This window comes from Megalops cyprinoides, chromosome 2 (assembly GCF_013368585.1).
Source record: "Megalops cyprinoides isolate fMegCyp1 chromosome 2, fMegCyp1.pri, whole genome shotgun sequence".
Taxonomy (NCBI): Eukaryota; Metazoa; Chordata; class Actinopteri; order Elopiformes; family Megalopidae; genus Megalops; species Megalops cyprinoides.
The window spans coordinates 69,082,145-69,087,144 of record NC_050584.1 but is presented as its reverse complement, the minus strand read 5'-3'; the positions used below and the strand labels follow the sequence as shown (position 1 = coordinate 69,087,144).

Genomic DNA, 5,000 nt, shown 5'->3' with positions numbered 1-5,000 from the left:
TAAACACCCAGACTGTGTATACAAATCTGTGTCCTCACCAAAAACGGACCGTTTTCACGCTGACCCTCCACGACGCAGGCGAGCGCCGCCCCACGCACGGCCCCCTGAGCGCCGTCACTCAGGCGCGCTCCTGAGCGTGATTGGAGGCCGTGCGGCTGCGCGGAGTCTCCGGGCCCGGCCGCAGATTGGTGCCGCCGGGCCGCTGTCAGCCGCCGGTCCCGCCCCTCGCTATATTGTGGGAGCGTCTGACGGATGAGGTTCGGGATGGCAGACCGGACCGGAGAGGCTGTCTGGATGCGCATGTTAAGCTGAACGCTGCGAACTTGCTGCACTGGTGAGCTTTTCGAGCCGGTCGTCGCGATCGGACGCGTTTCTCGAAGTGTGTGTTTCCCCTCTGATCTCATCTTGCTGTGTAAAATCTGCGCATTTGCTCCGTATATGAAGTCAAACTATGGAGTCACGGGATGTAGCGGCCGGTCTCTCGTAATTGACTTTCATTCGGTGTTTATTTGGAGAAGCTGTATTTGAGAGACGGTGCGCTTTCTGCCGGGAAACAAACATTTCTTTTATATGTTCTGTTTTGACCGAATATGTTGTTTTAATAATTTAATACCATTTTAACGAATTACACAGTCAGTTAGTACTTTTTTCCGCTTTGTGGGTATATCTTGGCTGTCGGTCGGGCTGGATCCGTGCGGTCGCCGCTGATCCGCTGAAGCTGTGTCCGTACATGGCAATACAGCGAACACTGAGCATGAACCACGGACAAAAACCCGGTCCACTTTCAGCTGGAAGACAGCCAACATCCAAACCCCCGCGACAGAGGCATCAGCGGGTGATTTCCATGTATGTGATGTCCTGAAGTTTCCCGGCGTCAGCTCTGTGTCCCAGCAGAGACCTGGCTGCCGCTTGTTTCCAGACCCTTTTAATCACACGAATGGCGAAAGAGGAGAGCAGAGGCGAACTCTTAATCTGTGCATTTATGCAGAAAGCGGGGCCGTTATTTTCCCACAGTTTCATTGTCTCGGTCGCTCGGGCTCTGGGGGTTGGGTGCGAGAGAAACTTTTTCTGCATCGTCTCACGATCGCCTGCTCATTCATCGCTCATGTGTGTTTGAAACATTTAGAATTTTTTAATTTTCGTAAGTTGACATTTTGCACCAGGATGTGTGTAGATCTTGAGCGGGTCGTATCGTGTCTGACGTCATGAAATCCGCAATGCAATATTGATGCCGCTAAGTAGCGGGAGCTTCCCTCCGCGCGCTTATGAATAGATAATACAGCTCCGCGCGGGGCTTAATGGAAGCAAGCGGCACGTGGGAGCGGGGCTGCGACGGGCTCGAGCCGTAAAGATGGGGGCTGCATGAGCAGCTCGCGCTGAAGCTTCCCGTGAGCCTTTCCCCAGCGCTGTCCCGTCCGCCAGGCGTCAGGGTGGAGCGGGGGGATGGGGATGAGTCCCACAGAGAGAGACAGGAAGACCACGCTCTACAGGCAGGATGTTTCTCTGATGGACTTCAAAGCTGCTGATCCCAGATCAGTAGGTTGGTGATGATGTACAGTGAACAGCCCCCAGGGTGTGTGTGAGAGTGGAAGGAGTGAGCATCAAACTGTAGAAGAGTCCCTCTCGCTCTCTCTCCCTCTCCCTCTCCCTCTCTCTCTCTCTCTCTCTCTCTCTCTCCCTCTCTCTCTCCCTCTCTCCCTCTCTCCCTCTCTCCCTCTCTCCCTCTCTCCCTGTCTCTCTCTCTCTCTCCCTCTCTCTCTCTCTCCCTCTATCCCTGCCTCTCTCTCTCTCTCTCTGTCTCTCTCTCTCTCTCTGCCTCTCCCTCTCTCTGCCTCTCTCTCTCTCTCTCTCTGTCTCTCTCCCTGCCTCTCTCTCTCTCTCTCTCTCTCTCTCTCTCTCTCTCTCTCTCTCCCTCTCTCTCTGAGAGGACACCCCGGGGGCTGTGGGGGGGGGGGGGGGGGGTATTTGAATGTGTGTGTGGTTGGTGGAAGCTGCACATGCATGAAAGAGCTTCACGGTTGCCGTGTGAACGGAGCTCAATTGTCCCGCGAAACCTTTCAGAGAGACTGCCCTGCAGGTCGTGTTCCAGAGACATTAACCATTTCCCCCATCCAGCTACACGGCCCCCCCTCTCTCTCACTTTCTCTTTCTCTCTTCCCTCCCTCTCCTCTATCTCTCCCCCCTCACACACCATCCCCCATTACCTAGCCTCTCAGTCTCTCCCCCCATTCCTCTCTCCCTCTCTTTCACATGCAACTACATTCTCATACCTCAAATAGCTGATGTACCACAGTCAGGAAATTAAGTAGGTGAAACCCTCTCTCTCTCTCCCTCTCCCCCCCCCTCTCTCCCTCTCTTCCTCCCTCCCCCGTCTCTCTCTTTCTTTCTCTCCCTCTCTCTCTCTGTCCCATCTGGGATGGGTTCTGGGGGCTGCCTCTCGGGTTACCCAGTGACCACTGCACACAGGCCACTCAGCTGTACCCCTGTCACACTCCGCCCCATTCAGGGGGAGGGGGGGCTCTCTATCTTAGCTGGTCGACCACAAATGTGTTTGTTTTCATCAGGAAATCTGGCTTAGCCAAGCAGCTACATTTATACGCCAGGCACAGCGTCTGTGTGGCGAACATCTCTATCCAGAGAGACTCCCACAGCATCACAAACACAGGCAAGCAGAGTGAAAGTGCAGGAAGGTCGGCCAGCAAGCGGCGGCGGCAGGTGCTGTATGCAGCTTACTCACAGATTAATCATTTTACTGGCAGTACAGTACCAGCAGCACTTGCACACAGGTTAGCCCTGAACCCTCACCCTAACCCTCGCACACAGGTTAGCCCTGAACCCTCACCGTAACCCTCTCACACAGGTTAGCCCTGAACCCTCACCTTAACCCTCTCACACAGGTTAGCCCTGAACCCTCACCCTAACCCTCTCACACAGGTTAGCCCTGAACCCTCACCGTAACCCTCTCACACAGGTTAGCCCTGAACCCTCACCCTAACCCTCTCACACAGGTTAGCCCTGAACCCTCACCCTAACCCTCTCACACAGGTTAGCCCTGAACCCTCACCCTAACCCTCTCACACAGGTTAGCCCTGTTGTGTGAGTAAAGCTGTTCTGAGCCCTTGAATCCAGGGCTCTGATTGGAGGAGAAAGACCCAGGAGTCAGTCAGAGCCTCTGTAAACTGAGCCAAAACCAGGCGACAGATGGTCCACTGTGAGGTCGGCTGGGCTGATGGGCTGGAGTTCCGGCCGTCCAGGAACGGTTTCAGCTGCAGGTGTGGGGTTAGGGTGTTGAGGGTGTTGCGAGTGTAGGGTTAGGTGTAGAGGGTGTTGGTCAGGGTGTGGGGTTAGGGTGTAGAGCGTTTGTGGAGTGTTCGTGGTGTTACAATTTGGATACTTTACCCAGCAGTGGGGCGACAGTGGCTCAGGAGGTAGAGCAGTCGACTGGGGATTGGAAGGTCCCTGGTTCGAATCTGGCTCATCCTGGCAGAGTGTCGAAGTGTCCTTGAGCAAGACACTGAACCCCCAACAGCTCCCAGTGGCCAGTTGGTAAGCCTGTATAGCAGCCTCTGCCACTGGTAGGTAGATGTGAGGCATATAACTGTAAAGTGCTTTGAGTACTCAAATGAGTAGAAAAGCGCTATATAAATGCAGTCCATTTACCATTACCATTTACACAGTACAGCTCCTCCTGTGTCAACACAAGGGGCCCGAAATGGGACTCTGTGATTGGCTCATTCTGTCTGACTCCGCCCTGCTTGATGCTCTGCTTTAGAGAACGTAGAACGTGTCTGCTTTGGGGCCCTAATTCCGGCATGGTACTTGGGTGCAGGTCCCATTGGGTTCAGTGTTTCAGGAGGTTGGAATGCGGTGCTGTCTAAAATCTGAGCTAAAATCTCATTCTGAATGAATGACACACTCACAGAGGGGAATTAGCATTTCAGGCTGCAGAACATATTAAGCTTGAATGGAGGATTATATTGTTTACTTATTTAGACAAGAGAAGCTTATTTTTGCCTAAGTGCCCTCCATTTTCCCAAAAAGGACTGTTGTTTTCGTTAAACTGCTGAGCTGAATTTTCCCAGTTTTGTTTGTTTGCTTGTATAGACCCTATTCACTGTATAGTTTACTGTTTTCCTTGCAGGGATGGACTGTATGGTGTTCCTTTGTTAAGCTGCTGAACGTGCTGTGATGTAGTATTTTGACTGGGGACTGTTATTTGCTGAGTGCCCTGCGTTGCATGGAGATGGAGAAGTTTGATGTTTGCATCATGTATCTTCTGAAGGTGATTTTTGATTTGATGTTGTATTACCAGTAGCTGGATTGGTAATTGCAGAGATGATTATGACAATCGCAGCATGTCATTCTGTTCTCTTTGGTAATTGGTTGTCCGTTTCCTGTGAATGCCCCCCCCCCACACCCCGCCTCCTGCCGTGACTCTGGCGGGTTTGGGCTGGGTCAGGGTCGTGGCTGTCCGGCCGGGTTCAGTTCGGGTGTCAGTTGCAGACCGTCAGCGGCAGTGATTCCGTAGGAGACGCTGGGATCGGCGTTCGCCCTCTGAACTCCACTCTGCTGTAAGGACAGGAAGCTGGGGATGTAGCACAGAGAAGAGGAGGAAGCAGGAAGTGAGCAGATAGGAAAACAGGAAGCGTGCAGTCAGGAAGATAAGCCTGCCCGTCCTGTCTCTCATCCTCCACCTAACCTCCCCCCCACCATTGTCCCCTTGTGAGCCAGTCCCAGGAGGGGTCTGATCGACACTCAGTCACAGGGCTGCTCTGTGATTGGACAGGAGTGGTGTGCTGTGATTGGACCAGAAGCAGGGGTGGAGATGAAAGCTCCTGCCAGTATCTCTCCAGCTCCCTGCACGCTGAGTGTAACCAGTGAGGAGGCTGAGCATAATGCTCGCTGTTCCTCTCTGACTGACTCCTCCCTGCTGTTCCTCTCTGACTCCTCCCTGCTGTTCCTCTCTGACTCCTCCCTGCTATTCCTCTCTGACTCCTCCC

General features: G+C 53.4%; 1 protein-coding gene across 1 annotated transcript in view; it reads left to right on the top strand.

Annotated features, from left to right (window-relative positions):
* Positions 1-251: 251 nt before the first annotated feature.
* The window catches only part of wasf3b (WASP family member 3b), a 15,491-nt gene continuing 10,742 nt past the window's right edge, over positions 252-5,000 (top strand). The window contains exon 1 of the mRNA XM_036521992.1: positions 252-334. The gene's annotated coding sequence lies outside the window, so the exon portion shown is untranslated. The remainder of the gene's footprint in view (positions 335-5,000) is intronic.